Consider the following 20535-nt stretch of genomic DNA (forward strand, 5'->3'; position numbering starts at 1 on the left):
CAGAATGAGCATGGCGAGCAAAGACGAGTTACGGCGTTCCCGTGATTAAAGTGTTAACAAAGAGAGGCAGAGTTGATTTTGCACACACAATTTTTATTTAATTTTTTTTTCATATTCGAATCCCATGCCCATTGAACGAAGGTTCGAAGTATTTAAGACAGCCCTACAAAGCTATTCGGCTTCAAGCTAGCCTAGCTCAGCACAAATGAAAGCAAGCAGATACGGATCAGCTAGCCTAGCCTAAAACACCTCTCCTGGAGTCTAAAAGCTATGCTAGGAAATTGGTATCTATGTTCTTGTCGGACTCTGGAGAAGACGGTAAGCGCATTTCCCATAATGTTGCTGTGTTCCTTTAATACAAACAAATATACCAGGAGCTTTGAATGTTGAGTGCTCAACCCGCTTTATGTTGTGTGACAGAAGTGTCCACATTCTTCGGCAATTTCTTGTTTCGCTTACAATAAAGCCAGCTTTGGAGAAAAGAAAGGCGCTCTGAAGAGTTAGAAGTGGCAGGGATGCAAAGCAATCACGTGGCTACAGTCGCCAGCTGTGGATAATGGTCCACATTTCATCTCCATCACTCAAGACAACTGGAATCTGTATTTGACCCGTCTTTTAAAAAGTCCTCCAGTTCCTTCTGTTATTTGGTCTTTGATCAACTGAAAACAGATGTTTTATCTATATCAACCACTGGCGTCTCACAAAGCTTTTAAGCAAATATGTGCTTGAAACAAGTAAAATTATCTGCCAGTGCAGTAAGCAAACCTGGCTTGGCAAGATTTCTTGAAATAAGTAAAAACAATCTATCACTATATCAGTGATGGCTCTCGGAATATATAGCTATGTAACACGTATTTTAACAAAATAATAACACTTTGTATTCACCACTTTAATGTAACGAATTACTTTATTTTGATCGTTGATGTTTTATATTCGTTTTATTAATTCTTTAAATTTTTGTTGTTTCAGAGGAACAGAAAGGGGGGGATTGACAGGGAAGATGACCAGCATACATACTGTACTGTCTTATTACACAGCCCTCACCTCTCCCCTACCCATTTATATCTCTATATGTCAATTAGCCTATACCCCATAATATCTATCATTTTTTTATTTTTTTTATCCACTTTTTCTCCCATTTTCTATATATTTTCTCCCATCCCAATTTCGTATCATCCAATTCAACCCTCCCCTGTCACGAACGCTGTTTCTTGCCTCCCACAAGCCGGCTGCAATGTGGACTAAGTCATACATAGCACAAGTCCCCTCCGGTACTTGAGGTAACAGCAGTCGCATCTTTTCACCTGCGCAGCTCGATCTCTCAGTGGCGAGGAGTAACGCGTGGGAGGCTCACGCTGCCCCCGACACTTCCTGATTCTACTGCGCAGGCACACCAACCGACCTGTAGGAGTCGCTGTCCACAACGCCCGATCCCCACCCATCAGTTTCCCACCCCCTAATACGGCCAATGTGTATTAGTATGAACGACCAGCTAAACTGAAAGCAATGTGGAGCGCTGGGCTCGAACAGGCAAGCCCAGCGTCTCCGTCATTCGTGGCGAGCGCCTTGCCCACTACGCCACGTAGCCGCCCCCATGATATCTATCATATACTCTCTGCACATCGTCATCTCACCCTCTACCGTACGTTACTAACCCTGTATCCGTACAGAGAACCCACTGAGTTTGGTCTACTCTCCCCTGTATAGATGCATCGTTGGCTCACGAGAGAGAGAGAGAGAGAGAGAGAGAGAGAGAGAGAGAGAGAGAGAGAGAGAGAGAGAGAGAGAGAGAGAGAGAAAAGAGAGAGAGAGAGAGAGAGAGAGAGATCCGAGGTTGTGCATTCTTTGCTGCCCTCTGTGTCTCTCCGCGCTGCAACACAACGCTTCATTAAGTTCCACCCTCAACCTCAAGACTCCGTAAATAATCTATTTAGGCTTAACAAGATCATTCCCCATCAGCGGTGATATGAAGAACCGTCTGAGGATCATTTGATGGGAGGTTCGGCGAGAGAACAGCGGTCAGATGATCAGAATGAAGGCGTCTCAGTTCACCCAGAGGTTTTCTTTATTTTCCTTTTTTTTTGCGATTCAGCATGAAAATGGCCAAAGTGTCAGAGGATTATCTGGTCGGCAGGTGTAAGCTATCCCAACTCACTGACCCACACGTCTTAGAAGTGCAGGGGGAGGACGCATGTCAGTTTGCTTCATGAGATTGAGCTTTTCTCTGCCTATTGACTTCAGAGAGAGAGAGAGAGAGAGAGAGAGAGAGAGAGAGAGAGAGAGAGAGAGAGAGAGAGAGAGAGAGAGAGAGAGAGAGAGAGAGAGAGAGAGAGAGAGAGAGAGAGTGTGTGTGTACTGAGGGGGGAATTCCAGACAAGTTGGAGATTTTTGGATATATGCCGCCGTTATGTTCTGTTTCACCCGCAGAACTGTTAACAGCCTCTGAGGACACGGTGATTCCTGACAGCTGTTGTTCAACTGGCTCGTATCCCAAGGCTATCTTCCATAAACAATGTTTTGGTTGTAAGAGGTCCCACAAGGCATAGCTGAAGAAGCTAGTACAAAATAATCCCCCCGAATGATTCCATGTTTGGAAGATGTGGAGGATTGTCCAAATGTGTTTATGGAAGTTAGTTAATGGGTCGTTTCTCATTTCTAGACTAGTATTTATCAAGCAGTAGGAGTGCTGATTTGAGACCAGTCATAGTTTGGTGTATATGTTCATGTGACCCAAGCAGTCTGATCCTTGGTCTGTATTGTTAAAATGTATTATGTTAAAAGAACATGCCAACAGTCTAGCTTAACACAAATTAATTCTATATACCTAACTATATATCTGCATATAACCCATACAACTCTGCATGATAGCATGTACAATAATGCTGTATATACCTTTTTTTTCTAACCGTATATATATATATCCATATCTATCTGTACATACCTGCATATATTCCTTTTTACATATATGTAGACAGGGCTCTACAGTGCAACTATTTCACTCGCATTTGCGCCTAAAAATAGATATGTGCGAACTGGAAAAATCATTTAGGACCACGTGTCAACGCGCAATTGTAATTTCATAATAGACACAGAACAGAGCGGACCTTCAATTCTAGAAGCTATGACATCTAGCTCAAGTCTTCAGCCCTGCGTTTGACAGCTGTGTGACAACTTCTCTTGCGAGTCGCGCTGTTTCTATGTGTAATGTAAACTCCGCGAGCAACAGGTCCAATTGTATAACATGCTTTTCATCCTCGCCATTCTGGAATGCCCACGTCGCGCCAAACCTTAACTAATGTTAGCTGTTAACGCTAACTAAGCTATCCCTGGGAACGCTCAGGGATAAGCTAAGCTAGGCTAGCTTGCTTTATACTGAACTCACAGAGAGGAAATTGCTATCCATCTTCGTGTCTGACTCTGGAGAAGACTATTTCCCAGAATGGTGGCATTTTCCTTTATGGCCCCTGATAAATAGAGGCCTTATGCCAAATTTCCCTTTGCATGGATGCTTATTTTACAAGTTGGACATAATTCTCAAAATAATTAGGATGTTTGGGGGGGGCCTATTGTGAAAATGGCCTTTTCCTTTGTTTTTACAGAATTAGGGGTTTTGTCAACACTGACTAAATGTTAAATATGTGCATTGTGCCTTTTATACAGTTCTGCTGTGAGAAGAACCCTCCCTCTTGAAATCAGCTATTCAGAATTGCAGCCACAATCGCTGTAGTTAATAACATGTGTGTGAAGATATCTCGATAAGTGTGGGTATACAAGATGGCGGCTCGCTAGGGTTGGGTACCATTCACATTTGAACCGATACCGGTACCTGAGAATCGATTTTTGGCCATTCCAAGGACCAGAGATGGGACTCGCACGCACGCACGCACGCACGCACGCACGCACGCACGCACGCACGCACGCACGCACGCACGCACGCACGCACGCACGCACGCACACACACACACACACACACACACACACACACACACACACACACACACACACACACACACACACACACACACACACACACACACACACACACACACACACACACACACACACACACACACACACACACACACACACACACACACACACACACACACACACACACACACACACACACACACACACACACACACACACACACACACACACACACACACACACACACACACACACACACACACACACACACACACACACACACACACACACACACACACACCAGGGTTTCCGTTGTCCGGTAATTACCGATTTTTACTGGGAAAATCTGTTGAAGTCTGACATATTTAAATCTCTCCGGTCATAATGTCCCGTGAAAATAATTCCCTCTAAGCACAATTTGAATGGTATTAAAATAGGCTCAAATTAAATAGCCTATGCGATGAACGAAACAATCGTTACATTTGTTTCATTGTTGCCTCACTCTGCGCACTCGGATTGAATGTTTTTTTTTCTTTCTTTTGTATTGAGCCTGCCTGGCCACCATAACGGCAAACAGCTATACGAGCGAGAGAGAGATGGCCAAACAAGCTAACCTTAACAAATATTTTATGAAACCAAGCAGGTCTAATAATGACAACGAAGATGAGTCTGAACTTGAAGTCACAGAGACCGCTGATACCGTGACATGCAGGTGACCGGTCCAATCCATTCAGGCTTTCAAAAGTGCCCGAGCACGCTACATTCAACATCTAATGGATGCTTTACACGACCAATTCCCTGAAGATTCCCTGGATCTACTTAACTGCTTCGACGTCCTTCTGAACCCCTCGCGAATCGCGATACCCAAAGACACAGGGTGGTCAATTTGATTTAGTTTGTTGCAAAAGTTGTAGCATCATTCTTTGAATAGGTCTATCATTTTTGAATAACCTAAAATGCTCGCCTATATCGCAAAATGTATGGCCTATTCTTATTAATAATAATAATCATCATAATAAAATAATCATAATAACAATAATAATGAAAATAATGGTGAACCCGCAAGTGGTAGGAACCATCTGCCCGAACACCGGCCGGCGGGGGCCCTACCAAGGCGGGTCACGTTTCGCGTGCAATGTGTCTCCGAGCTCCAGGCTGGAGCGCGCTGCTTTTGGCCCTCGCCAAATTTCTCAGTTCTTCGCTTGATAATACAAATGTCCATTGTCCAATATAACGGAATTCGTTAGCTCATAAAAATGTGATTATAACAGACTGCTGTTTAATGTCGGGCCGACTGCCCAGACGGGAATTCGCCTATTTGATTTCAAGTCAGTGAGTCTATCGACGGGACTTATTTTATTTGGAATATAATGTAGACGCAAAAGTAGCCTAGTTTTAAGTTAAAATATTATAAATCTACATGCCTTGAGGATGTCATTCTTTATATAGCCTGCCTATCAATTGTTTTTAAGCTCAATAAACTCTGACACACACACACACACACACACACACACACACACACACACACACACACACACACACCAGCGTTTCCGTTAGCCGGTAATTACCGGTATTTGACTGGCAAAATATGTTGAAGTCCGAATATTTAAATATCTCCGGTCATAATGTCCGGTGGAAATAATTCCTCTAAGCACAATTTTATTATTTGAATTGTATTAAAATAGGCTAAAATTAAATAGCCTATGCGATGCACGAAACAATCATTACATTTGTTTCATTGTGCTTCGCTCTAATAAAGCGCGGATGGCGCCGCTCGGATGTGAATCTTTTTTTTTCTTTTTTTGAGCCTGTCTGGCCACCATAATAACGACAAACAGCTATACGAGCGAGAGAGAGATGGCCAAACAAGCTAAACCTAACAAATATTTCATGAAACCAAGCACAAGCAGGTCTAATAATAATGACATTGACAACGAAGATGAGTCTTCTGAAGTCACAGAGACCGCCGATGCTCCCGCGGAAAATAAACAAATGTCGAGCGTTCAGGCGGCGGCCCGAGTGGAAAGTTAAATTCTCCTGGCTGAGATACGACATTATAGTCTAGTAGTCTAGCGTCTATGATGTACGAGAGATAACATTGATTGAACGTACACAAAGTACACTTTATTGATTGAACCACAAAGAGCATCCCCAGTCTGCTGCTACCGTTGCGAGCCTCGCAGAAGTCCACCTGTTCCAATGCAATGGGGATCTAGTCGCAGGTACAAAACGGATAGGCAGAACGAGACGGGGTGAGTAAGTGTTGACATTTTTTAATCATAATGCAACTGTTGGTTGACTGCCGTGTCACATAGTAATGCATATAATTGATTATAACTAAATGTAGGCTATAATGAAATCAACAAACGCATTACGAGCATGTGGCTCGTCCTCTCGCTCTCTGCATGCAAACGAGGCAATGTGATGATCAACTACAGTTTGCTGTGTGTGAAGTTGAACATTATGATATGTGTGACGTGTCTGATACAACGAGGTGAAGCGATGTCGACTCGAGATTCATTTGGGGGTGCGTGTGACAGCTGCTGCAGTGCGAGCCTGCAGCGCGGGAGCTTGATGCTGGATCAGCGTATCGCACTAACTTGGGAGGCGAGAGATAGTAATTTGATTCTGCAAATCAATTTCTCATTCTTCGCTTGATGTAATTAATACAAATGTCCAATATAACGGAATTCGTTAGCTCATAAAAATGTGATTATAACAGACTGCTGTTTAAAACTCTGACCGGAATTTCAGGAATATGTCCGGGGATAGAAATCTTGCAGGACACTCAGACCGGCACGAATATGTTCTAACGGAAACGCTGACACACACACACACACACACACACACACACACACAGAGAGACAGGCTCAATCCATTTCTCCACTGTGCCTGTGAGCGTTTCCAGGGTTAGTTTAGCTTAGCTTAGTTAACATTAGCAGCTAACGTTAGTTAAGGTTACCGTGACGTGGATGCAAAGCATGTTAGACGCATTGGACCCATTGCTGAGTTGTTGTCACAGGGCTGTCGAACACAGGGCTGAAGAGCTACACAGTAAATCTTGCAGTGTCAAATTAACACTATTCCTGCGTGTATTTGGTCCCACTCAGAATTGGTGTTTAATCGACTCTTGCTCTTGTGTAATGGACTCTAAATAGAGTAAAAACTTAACACTTGCTTATAATACCAAATACCTTTATTAACTTGTTGAAAAGGACTAAAATAAGTTTTGAGTAAGTTAGCAGGTATACAATTATACCCACCTCAGATGCACACCAGCAGTGGATTCAGCTCATTTCAGATTCTACTGTTTGCTTTGTTTGATTTCCTTGAACAGGGCAGCACTGCTTTGGACAGAGGCAGATGGGTTAATGGTGGTCATCAGTTAAACAAGTGTGGGTGACTTTGAATGCACTTCATCTATGTAGCTATATGTTTACTATGTACATTTTTTATTTTTTTATTGTATCACTATGTACATATTGTAAAAGATGTATGCATTGAAATGTCCTTTTCGAGAATAAATAAAGCTTTGACTAATGAGAAGTACCCCTTGAACACAAGCTCTTCTTGTTTTGACTGGAGAATCGTCAAGGTCAGCAGCCAGTCACTCAGTGGAGTGGATGTTTTTGTATGCGTTCATCCAGCTATATGTAAATATGTGTCTGTTAGCAGTCAGTGGAGTGGATGTTTTTGTGTGCATTCATCCAGCTATATGTAAATATGTGTCTGTTAGCAGTCAGTGGAATGTTTTTGTGTGCATTCATCCAGCTATGTGTAAATAAATATGTGTCTGTCAGCAGTCAGTGGAATGGATGTTTTTGTGTGCGTTCATCCAGCTACGTGTAAATAGCATGTATTTGCCAGCTGTGGTTTGGATGTGTTTGTACATTTGTAAATGTGTGCAATTATGATGTGTCTGTCAGTTGAAATTAACATTAAACAATGGACAGACAGACCACCATCCCACTACAATACTCAAATGACAGCATTGCTACTGTATAATCTAATACTGTTACTGTAGAAGGTTTTTGTTTTGGTGCAAATGAACAGTGTGTACGGTGGCAGGGAGAGCCACAAGGAATAGACAAACTCCTCAAACCCATTGACAATCTCAAGCATTCACTATTAAAAAATGCAATGCCTTCCAAGACCATGACCCCATCCATTATACCTTAATAAAGCCTATATCTTCCAGGGCGGCTAAGTGGCGCAGTGGGCAAGGCGCTCGCCACTAACGCAGGAGATGCTGGGTTCGAGCCTCGGCGTTGCTACCAGCTTGGCTGGTCGTTCATACTAACACAATAGACCTATCTCAAACCCTGCCCCTTTTCTTGATCCTCCAATCACAGCTGTTGCTTACCTCTGACTTCCTCGTACAAACTTTGTTTGTACGAGGAAGTCCGAGGTAAGCGACAGCTGTGATTGGAGGATCAAGAAAAGAGGGCAGGGTTTTGAGACAGGTCCATTGGCAGTGTTAGGGGTGGGAAAGCTGGTGGGTGGGGATTGGACGTTGTGGACGGCGACTCCTACAGATCGGTTGGTGCGCCTGTACAGCAGAATCAGGAAGTAACGGGGGCAGCGTGAGCCTCCCACGCGTTACTCCTCGCCACTGAGAGATCGCGCTGTACAGGTGAAAAGATGCGACGGCTGCCTCCTCGTGTACCGGAGGGGACACGTGATGCAAGGCATCGTCCTCACTGCAGCCGACCAGTGGGAGGCATAGTCTAGAAACGTTCAAGACAGGGGAGGGAAGAATTGGATAATACGAAATTGGGATGGGAGAAAAATTGAAAATGGGGAGAAGAAGTGGATAAAAATAAATAAAAAAAAGCCTATCTTCCTACAATCAGCCTACTCATCACAGCCACAATAAACTCCTCTCTCTCCACTGGTCCCTTCTATAGAATAGAATAGAATAGAATAGAATAGAATAGAATAGAATAGAAATACTTTATTCATCCTGAGGGAGATTTGGTACTACAAATCGATCACAGTAAACAGTAAACATTTAGGTAGACAAAACAAAAGTCACGAATAAGAATAACAATAAGCCTAAGAATAAAATACGGTCCAGGATATACATTTCCTATGTTACATTCTAATATAAAATATACAGTAAAAATATACAGAAATATACAGTAAGTGTAAATGTTCACTATGTCGGTTTAAAAGTAAAGTAAAAGTCCAGGAAGATAGTACTGTCACCCTGTGCTCAGTGATGCAGTGAGGCACAGTGACGCATTGTAAAGTCTGATGGCTGTCGGAATGAAGGACTTCCTGTGCCGTTCAGTGCTACATCTTGGGAGTCTTTAGTCTAGCACTGAACATGCTCCTTCTGTCAGCCAATTCTGTGTATAGTGAGTAGCTCTCAAAGTCGCTGCTGCCACTCTCATCCTCAAAAGAACCTTGACCCTGAAATCCCAAACATCTACCCATGGCTGCAACACGGTCTCATCATAAAACGTAATTAAGGTACTAATTGACCACAGGAAAAAAGGTACATAATGTACGTTATATTATAGCCATAAATACTAGGGCTGACCTTCGAATTTCTTTTGGAATTCGAAGCTTCGGGGCCGAGATTCGATTTTAATTCGAAGCTTCGAAATAAGAAATGTAATAAAATTATTATTTTTTATTTTATTTTTTTTAATGTTGTGGGACTTGTACAGCACTTTGTTCAACTTTGTCAGTGCTGTAAAGTTTAAACCTTTTTAAATCTTAGACAAACGAAACACTTTGCTTTCATGAAATATTGTAAGCCGTCATTTGAGGCTTTATAAAAGCAGCACAATGAACACAAATCTGTCAGTGCCGAGTCCGACCTCATCTTAAATAACAAACAGCATTGCTTGTTGTAGTTAACAAAGAGTGGCAGAGTTGATTTTGCAAAAAAATTAAGAAAGATCTCTCTGGTTTGTTGTTACTAATTACTGCGTGTGGTTTTCTGGGAGTTTTGCCTTTATAGTAATCTCTTGTTCTCTGTCTGTTGTCGGATCTTCAACAGAACCTGCGAGCAGTCAGCCACAGGACAAGATATGGAACCTCTTGTCGTTGTTGTTATTGTTTAAATTCTCTTTCTTTATATACTCAGTTGAAGAGTGGCTTCTCTTTCGTTATCGATACAGTATCTTGCTCTCGTGATTCTGATATTAAAAGGAACACGTATTTTGAGAAGAGCAACCACATCTCCGTCTCCTTATTACCTTCTACTATTGGAACTCAACTCCTTGTGAGGGCTGGGTAGGACTGCATGCTGCCCAATGAGGGGGCGTGCCGAACATTCTTCCTCGCGCACCTGTGAGTGGTTGGTAATCAGCTCCTCGGGAGAGTATTAGTACTGCTGGTTGCCTCCCACTCCTTGCCAGGTCATCTTGTTGCCACCATCTACCGCCACGCTCCTGGTGAGACATCGTCGTCGCTCTCTAAACTTCCACGGGAGGATTACTATGTTCTCACTGGGAGACGTTGTGCCATTCTGTACACTACCATCTACCACCGTTTCCTGGAGTGGGGCTTCGTCTTCGCTCTCTATACTTCCACGGGAGGATCCCTATGTTCCCACTCCAGATGTCGTGCCATCCTACATTGCTACCATCTACCACCGCGTCTCTGGGGTGAGACGTCGTGCCAGCTACTGTCCTACTCCCTCTTCATGGACCTCGTTCCTGGGGTGAGGCTCGTCATCACTCTCTATTGTTCCACGGGAGGATGCCGTGTTCTCACTCCATTCCCCTTGGACCCCCTGTTTGCTGCGTTCTGGTCGGGAAGATGCCTGTGTTCTTGAAGATTCCTGTGTACTTTTTGTTCGCCCTTTAAAGGCATAGTGCTGCAATTTTTGTGTATTAATAAATCATGCCCTTGTTTTGGCTAACTCTGAATACCTGTCTGTCGTGCAATTGGGGTCGCATTACAAATCCTTAACACTCCTACTTGAAACGTAACAAAGTTAGGGTTAAGGTTCGGGTTCAATCCCCAGCAGGGGAACTTAAAGATTTTCTGAAAACACAAAGTACAAAACATGTAATATATCTACTTATTGTAATTATTGTAATTTGTTACTTAAATATATTACTTACTGTATGGCTATAACATAACATAGATTATGTCGCTTTTTTGTACTTTATTTACATATTTTAAGCAAGATGGGGTTGGCGTTGGCCCATACCAAATCTTCCCTTTCTCTCTAAAGTTCTGGAACACCTTGTTGCCTCAAGTGAAATCACATCTGGACTCAAACCATTAGAACACTATAGAGCACAGAGTACAGAAACCACTCTCTTGAAGGTCACAACCTCCTCCTTTCCTCTGATGCCTCCTTGCCACCTCGCTGCCACACACAGCCCTCTCCTTGTTCAAATCATAGCTTTCCGACAGATACCACTACATCAACATCAGTCTGACCTCGCCCCATGTCACAAGGTGCCCCCCAAGGCTTGGTGATTGGTCGCCTCTTCTTCATCCTATACATCCTTCCCCTTGGCACCATACCACCATGATACCACCATGACACCATGATACCACCATGATACCATCATGATATTATGACACCCCCATGATACCACCATAATACCACCATGATACCCCCATGATACCACGTGATACCATTATGACACCCCCATGATACCATCATGATACCATCATGATATTATGACACCCCCATAATACCACCATGATACCATCATGATACCATCATGATACTATGACACCCCTATAATACCACCATGATACCGCTACAGTTTTACAGACTTGTCAATCAAATCAACTAATCGGTTAGTCAATAAAGTCCATGATTATTAATAGTCGACTTTTTTTAGCCGAGGGCAACCCTACCCCCACCTTTTTTCCGCTCCTCACTCTATCATTCTTCCTTTAAATTAAGTAAATATAAAATATACTGCCAACAATGCCAACATTCTTGCACCCCAATAAACGTCCAACATTCAATTAGTTGGACATTATTTCCTAGTGTGTGTGTGTGTTTGTTTGTTTGTTTGTTTGTTTGTTTGTTTGTTTGTTTGTTTGTTTGTTTGTTTGTTTGTTTGTTTGTGTGTGTGTGCGTGTGTGTGTGTGTGTGTGTGTGTGTGTGTGTGTGTGTGTGTGTGTGTGTGTGTGTGTGTGAGTGATAGAGAATGGGTGTGTGTTTACATGCATCTGTGCATGTGATAAAGACTCCCTCATGGCGTATATCCTCCACAGAAAGATGTATTAGTCCAGTAACTGGCATGGGGGGGGGGGGGGGGTTGATGCTTCATTGCGTCAATGCTGTTTCAACATCAACCACTTGAAAATGGGGGGAGGGGGACTTTTAGCGATTGCAGCGAATAACAATGTCTGCCATCAGTACGTAAACAATTAGCTTCATTTGAAATGTCTCTCGGTCTCCCTCGCTTGCTCACTCTCTCTCTCTCTCTCACTCACTCACTCTCTCTAGCCCTCTCACTCTTTCTCTCTCTCTCTCTCCTTACAAAGGCCTAACACAATTCAGTTATGCACAGGTGCCCCCACACACACGTGCATACACGCAGAGAGAAAGAGATTTTGCTCATCCTTAATGTACTGTAAGTGGGCGACTGCTGTTGTACGTGTTCTGTTCATCCACACGACTCCCCCGGCCAGTTAAAGGAACACGCCAACATTTTGGGAAAATTTGCTTACCGTCTTCTCCAGAGAGAGACAAGAAGATAGATGCCAGTTTCCTCTCTGTCCGTTCAGTAGAAAGCTATCTGGCTGCATGTTAGCCTAGCTTAGCACAATGAATGGGAGCGGACATATATGGCTGCTATAGTGGAACGACAGGACCGAGTTATAGCTAACGACTGGCTGCTATAGTGGAACGACAGGACCGAGTTATAGCTAACGACTGGCTGCTATAGTGGAACGACAGGACCAAGTTATAGCTAACGACTGGCTGCTATAGTGGAACGACAGGACCGAGTTATAGCTAACGACTGGCTGCTATAGTGGAACAACAGGACAGAATTATAGCTAACGACTGGCTGCTATAGTGGAACGACAGGACAGAGTTATAGCTAACGACTGGCTGCTATAGTGGAACGACAGGACAGAGTTATAGCTAACGACTGGCTGCTATAGTGGAACGACAGGACCAAGTTAAAGCTAACAACCAGGCATGCAGTGCTCATGGGACGGGGTTGCACGGCGTACCAAACTTCTTTGAGCAGGAGCACGCGCACGCACATGCACGGATGTGCGCGCACGTGCACACAAGAATGTCCACTCGACTCTGCGCCAAGTACCCACCAGGCTACTTTGCATAACAATAGCTCAGGTCATCAGGTGTGTTCAAATACTACAGTTGGACCATTCACACAAATCCTGTGAATGAAACGTGTTACATTCCATTCCTAGAGGCAATTAGGCATCATCTTTATTCGCGAGGGACCATTTATCTGCATGCGCGGGAGCATGTGACGTCATTAAAACACAGTGCAACCCCTTATGAAATCACCACTGCACCACTGCTAACGACTGACTGGCTGCTATAGTGGAACGACAGGACCGAGTTATAGCTAACGACTGGCTGTTATAGTGGAACGACAGGACCGAGTTATAGCTAACGACTGGCTGCTATAGTGGAACGACAGGACCGAGTTATAGCTAACGACTGGCTGCTATAGTGGAACGACAGGACCGAGTTATAGCTAACGACTGGCTGCTATAGTGGAACGACAGGACCGAGTTATAGCTAACGACTGGCTGCTATAGTGGAACGACAGGACCGAGTTATAGCTAACGACTGGCTGCTATAGTGGAACGACAGGACTGAGTTATAGCTAACAGCCGTGACACGTGTTATTCTCAATGGCCTGTGACAGGTTGGGAAAACAACTGGCTCATACTGCTGGGAAACTGTGGTGAGCTGAAATGGGAGAGAAGTGTTTTGGAAAAGGTTGATTGTGAGAGTGGGGGTAAGATAGAGAAAGTGAGAGCGAGAGAGGGAGGGAGTGGTACGATAGAGAGAGGGAGGGGTAAGATAGAGAGTGAGAGAGAGGTAAGATAAAGAGAGAAAAAGAGAGAGGGAGGGGTGAGAAGGAGAGAGAGGGAGGGGTAAGATGAGAAGGAGGGGTAATATAGAGAGAGAAGGAGAGAGGGATGGGGTAAGATAGAGAGAGACACAGTGGTAAGATAGAGAGACAGTAGTAAGGGTGCTTTCTCACTAGCCATTCGGGGTCGAATCAGCTCCGCTCCGTCCTTGGGTGCGAACTTCCCCCCTCCCTCTCCCCCCTCTAGTTTGCGTACACACTGCAGTCTTGGTGTGCTCTGGGTTTTGTTTACGGTTTGCGTTTTGAGCGTGTAAGCTGCCGTAGGTGATGATGTCATGCTCTAACGTCAACAAAGGAAGAGTTTAACACATGGTGGTGGAAACTGGATGCTGATATAAAGAAACAAATAACCAATAAATATGAAGTTATATTTGAACCTCTGTTGTCAAGCCTTGTCAATATAACCCACCCCCCTTTTCTCACGAATGGAACTGGTGTCGTGGAATCCGCTTTGAGCGTTTTCCAGGGTTAACGCTAACGCTAAGCTAACGCTAGTTAGCTTAGCCTATTTATTACTAGTTGCTCGCGTCAATTATATTGCATGTCATTGATCTACCGGTCGATCACGGCTGACTGGTTGGGCACCACTGGTCTATAGAAATAAATGCATTCGAAACAAGAAACTAATGTATAGTAGACATAGCAATGGCAATAAAATTGCCAGGCCTAATGCGAGCCAGGGAAGTCTTGTGCTTGTAACGTGGCTTAATCTCGAAGTTTTCATCCACTGAGCCGTGAGGCTCAACATGCTTGTTTGGTTGAGGTCTGAACTCGCCAAATTGCCCATAAATATAGTTTTTGTGGGTATTGTCCAGTTGTTGCTGTATGTTTTTATCTGCCCAAAATTCAAGCAAGCATGAAAGCATTACAGTAAGCTTGTACACCACGCCCCCCGCTCCCACTGGTGCGCACCCGAAACCACCTATTCCAGCGGTCCAGGTTCGGAGCGAATCAGCGTCCCCGGTGACGGGGGGAGCGTTCTCATTAGGACGATCACACCCTATTTTGGTGCGATCGTGCTGTGATTCGACCCCGAATGGCTAGTGAGAAAGCCCCTGAGAGAGAGAGAGAGAGAGAGAGAGAGAGAGAGAGAGAGAGATTTTTTGATTTTAGAAAACATTTATTTACATATTTCTCATTACAATGTACAATGTGTATGTCAATACAATTAAAACAACTAACTACACATTATATCGGGCAACATATGTCCCCCATCACACTTAAAACCACATGAGATCTCACAATAAAATGCTAAAATACACCTGTCCGTCTGCAACACAACAAAAAAACATTGAAGCTCCACCCAAACAAAAAAAATATCCATACTTCCATTCAACACATAATATGTCATCAAGAACAACATATGACCAACCCAAAAGGGTCCCGTCAGTCCAGTTGTGTCAGTTTTTATATCCAGCTCATGAAAAAAAAGATCCCCTTCATCAGGACCTTCCGTTCCACCGAAATAATCCTGCAACAGGTATTGTTCCCCGACGCTCCGCGCTTCAGTCCAATCGTCCAGACAGACCCTGTTGTGACAGGCCGTCCTCAGCCCCAATAAAGAAGCCACTTCCTCTGACCCGGCTACATTCACAACATCTTTCAGTGTCATTGTCCCAACTGCTTGCAGACACTGTCCAAGCCCAGGTCTACTCCCTTCCTGAATGTCCAGCCGGGCTCCACACATCAGAAGCTCCATTATCATGATAACATTATATTATCCAGTTTTTTGAGCTTCTGCACAATCTTTCTCAGTCTAAAAACTTCCTGGGAAGTGTACCCCCCATTGTTCTTCGACCTCATTTGAGTCCTTGCTGAAAAAATAAACATCTCCAAATCTTCAAAAAATCTTCCACTTTGACACTTCTCAAATTTTTTGTTGTGTGCAGGAACTTCTGTATCTGCCTGACTGCATAACATTTTTTCCGTTGTGAATCAGACACTTGAGAAGCATTTGGGAACTCATCTTCCTCAACACTTGAGATGTCATCCCCCCATTGTTTTTCAATCTCACCCCATTGTTTTTCAACTTCATCCTCGTCCATACTGGACTGAGAGGAACCTGTGTCTTCTATGACCAACTTGTCACTCTTTTCTTATCCTGAGAGCCCACCCCTCCATCACTTCCCACCACGCCATCCACTGTCTGACTGTGTACATTGTCCACCACATTCAAATGTTCCCCTATTACTTCACTTGTCAAATTTTTTTGATTCCTTTTTTTACCCTGACGCGGTGTTGGGCTTGGGGGACAAAAAAAACTCTGCTCTCCTCTGTTACCTCGCCACTTGTTGAAGGGGGGGCAGCATCTCTGATTCCCACCTCCTTACCTACACAACCACTGGTTGAGGGGGGAACAGCGTCTCCCACCCCTCCCTCCTCTGTACCTGCACCACCCGCACCACCCCCTGTTACCCACAGTTGCCACTAGTTGAGGGGGGGGCAGCTTCCCTCACTCCTCCCTCCTCTGTACCAAGGCTCTGCTTCGTACCTGCTACACCGGTTCTGTGGCCCCGCAGCTGGATACTATCTGCTGCGCTACTGTCGGTCTGCAAAAGGACTCTATTTACATTGCTGGCGGTCTGCAGCGGGACTCTGTTGTCGTCACTGCTCTCTGCTGCGCGCTGCAACACTCTTCCCTCCTCTGTACCACTACCTGCGCTGATCTCAGCCCCGCGCTCCTCTTGGGGCTGAGGCGGAGGTCGCCTTGCCCCTCTCCCCGCACAATCGCGGGAGATATGACCCAGTTCCCTGCATCCGAAACACTTCCCCGAATTACCAGAACTCACAAAAACCACATAATCAAACTCATCAACCTTTATCTTAAAAACCAACTCAAGCTCCTCTCTGCTGTTGTTTAGAATCATTAAACCTGTCGCCTGTGTGAGACAACATGCTTTAAAAGCGGAGATTTACATCCCGACGACATTTTTCTTATAGGGGAAATTATCTTCCCATGTCGTGCTAGTTGACTTCTCAATAGTTCATCACTGATGAACGGCGGAACGTTGGAAATAAAGACATTTCTGCCTGGTGTGGAGAGCGGCTCTACAGAAAGAAAATCCCCGTCAACACTTATCCCCGATTGAACCAGTGTGTGCACCTTGTCCACCGAGTCAACAAAGATCACTACTCCTTGATTCATTCTCGCAGCTGATTTAATGCTTTTATGTCCAACAATACTTCCAACTGCCAAACTGCAGTCCTCTACTGATACATTAGGAACAGATATCTTAATACCATGCTTTCTACCAATTTTGGAAAAGTCCATATTGGCGTCTGACGTCATCCAGCAGCACAGCCTGGCCGATGCGGCCAAACAAACAAAACACTCCCACTTAACCCTATACACACCAAAACACACAGCAAACCAACACTACACTTATAATACAATATCCCATAAACAAATTAACAAAATAGACAGATAAAGATAGAAAAAAACTCACTACACCTCCAACCTCCAACCTCTCCAATCTCTCCAATCTCATTCCCAGCATGCACTGAGAGAGAGAGAGAGAGAGAGAGAGAGAGAGAGAGAGAGAGAGAGAGAGAGAGAGAGAGAGAGAGAGAGAGAGAGAGAGAGAGAGAGAGAGAGAGAGAGAGAGACAGTGGTAAGATAGAGAGAGGAGGGAAAGGGGTAAGATAGGGAGAGGGAGAGAGGAGAGGGGAGGGTTGTTAGTGAGAAAGCCCCCTGAGAGAGAGAGAGAGAGAGAGAGAGAGAGAGAGAGAGAGAGAGAGAGAGAGAGAGAGAGAGAGAGATAGAGAGAGAGAGAGAGAGAGAGAGACAGTGGTAAGATAGAGAGAGGAGGGAAAGGGGTAAGATAGGGAGAGGGAGAGAGGAGAGGGAGGGTTGTCATAGAGATCGAGGGAGGGGTAAGATAGAGAGAGAAAGAATAGGGGAGACATAAGATAGAAAGTGTGTGTGTGTGTGTGTGTGTGTGTGTGTGTGTGTGTGTGTGTGTGTGTGTGTGTGTGTGTGTGTGTGTGTGTGTGTGTGTGTGTGTGTGTATTGCTCTGTCTCAGCTATTATTGGCAGATTAGCCATGTGGAGAAGGAGGTGCTATGTGTACCCTTAAGTGGTCAGTGCTACTTGGACCGTTTTATTTGATTCCCTGTTTATGTAATATAATTTGTGGAATCAAATAAAGTACTCAAATGTGTGTGTGTGTGTGTGTGACGTGTGTGTGTCTTTGTGCACATCATCACATGTGTGCATACTTGTGGCTGCGTGTACATACATTCATCATACATTCATCATGAAAGCATGCATGTGTACATGTGGGTTATCTACGAGACAAAGACAGAAGCGCCAGGAAGCTACTGGTCACACGCACGGTGATGTTTCTGGTGGGAAAACTCTGTTTGGGAGATGTTAGAAATGTGTATGTGTGTGTATGTGTGTATGACCCTGTGACCCCTCACACCCGTGAGAACCAAATCCCCACATCCTCAACGCCACGCGTCCCAGAGGCCTTCCCAGCACCACACACTCATTAAAATACACACATTACTACACAAAAAGAAACCCACACACACACAGGGAGGGAGAGAACATGTACTGAAGACACTGTTGGACTGTAACAATTTCATGTATGAATAAATAAAAATGATGATGATGATGAAAAAGATGCAAAGAAAGAAAGAAAGAAAGAAAGAAAGAAAGAAAGAAAGAAAGAAAGAAAGAAAGAAAGAAAGAAAGAAAGAAGAAAGAAAGAAAGAAAAGAAAGAGATATTGAGAGAGTGAAGAAAGAAAGAGATATTGAGAGAGTGAGAGAGCGTGTGTGTGTGTGTGTGTGTGTGTGTGTGTGTGTGTGTGTGTGTGTGTGTGTGTGTGTGTGTGTGTGTGTGTGTGTGTGTGTGTGTGTGTGTGTGTGTGTGTGTGTGTGTGTGTGAGGGGAGGGCGAGTGAGTAAGATAGACTTGCAGAGGAGAACAGAATACAGATACGGAGTAAGGATGGGTCACTGGGAGAGAGAAACAGAGAGAGGGAGTAGAGAGAGAGAGAGAGAGAGAGAGAGAGAGAGAGAGAGAGAGAGAGAGAGAGAGAGAGAGAGAGAGAGAGAGAGAGAGAGGGGGGGGGGGGGATAGAGAGACAGACAGGCAGACAGACACACAGGCAGACAGACACACAGGTAGACTGAGAGACACACAGCAGACAGACACACAGGCAGACAGACACACAGGCAGACAGACACACAGGTAGACTGAGAGACACACAGGCAGACAGACACACAGGCAGACAGACACACAGACAGACAGAGACACACAGGCAGACAGACACACAGGCAGACAGACACACAGACTGACAGACACACAGGCAGACAGACACACAGGCAGATAGACACACAGACTGACAGACACACAGGCAGACTGAGAGATACACACAGGCAGACAGACACACAGGCAGACAGACACACAGACTGACAGACAGACACACAGGCAGACAGACACACAGGCAGACAGACACACAGACTGACAGACACACAGGCAGACTGAGAAATACACACAGGCAGACAGACACACAGGCAGACTGAGAGATACACACAGGCAGACAGACACACAGGCAGACAGACACACAGACAGACAGAGACACACAGGCAGACAGACACACAGGCAGACAGACAACACAGACTGACAGACACACAGGCAGACAGACACACAGGCAGATAGACACACAGACTGACAGACACACAGGCAGACTGAGAGATACACACAGGCAGACAGACACAGAGGCAGACAGACACACAGACTGACAGACAGACACACAGGCAGACAGACACACAGGCAGACAGACACACAGACTGACAGACACACAGGCAGACTGAGAAATACACACAGGCAGACAGACACACAGGCAGACTGAGAGATACACACAGGCAGACAGACACACAGGACTGACAGACACACAGGCAGACTGAGAGATACACACAGGCAGACAGACACACAGGCAGACTGAGAGAGAGGGGGACAGAGAGAAAGAGAGAAACAGACAAAGACGAAGAGAGGCAGAGAGAGGTAAACTAAGAAAAACAGACAGAAAGAAACTGAGGGAGAAAGTAGAGAGAGACTGAGAGAAAGGGGGAGAGGGAGAGAAACACAGAGTGATATACAGTATAGAGGTAGAGGAAGAGAGAGAGAGAGAGAGAGAGAGAGAGAGAGAGAGAGAGAGAGAGAGAGAGAGAGAGAGAGAGAGAGAGAGAGAGAGAGAGAAGAGAGAGAGAGAGAGAGAGAGAGAGAGAGAGAGAGAGAGAGAGAGAGAGAGAGAGAGAGAGAGAGAGAGAAATCATCATACCTTCCACCAGACGCTCTGGACCAGAGCCAACTCTGGGGCTAATAAAGCCCCCTTTCTTCCTGCTAAAAATAAGTCCCCAGCATGTTTTGCTAAGGATTTTATTTGCCTCTGCATTCTGCATCATTCACACTCGATTTGGAGCTGTGCTATAAGCAGACTTGCAGGCGGTGGCGCAGTGGTAAAAAATAAAAGGCAAGTGATCTGTGAATCCAAGTCGATAGTCACAGAAATACCAGTAGTCGAT

At 44.7% G+C, this 20535-nt stretch overlaps 1 protein-coding gene across 1 annotated transcript in view; it reads right to left on the bottom strand.

Annotated features, from left to right (window-relative positions):
- The window catches only part of LOC311232158 (rho GTPase-activating protein 6-like), a gene marked incomplete at both ends in the record, with an annotated part of 334242 nt that overhangs the window by 312690 nt on the left and 1017 nt on the right, over positions 1–20535 (bottom strand). The window lies entirely within an intron of this gene.

Source organism: Notolepis coatsorum (assembly GCF_963971535.1).
Source record: "Notolepis coatsorum genome assembly, chromosome: 1".
NCBI lineage: Eukaryota > Metazoa > Chordata > Actinopteri > Aulopiformes > Paralepididae > Notolepis > Notolepis coatsorum.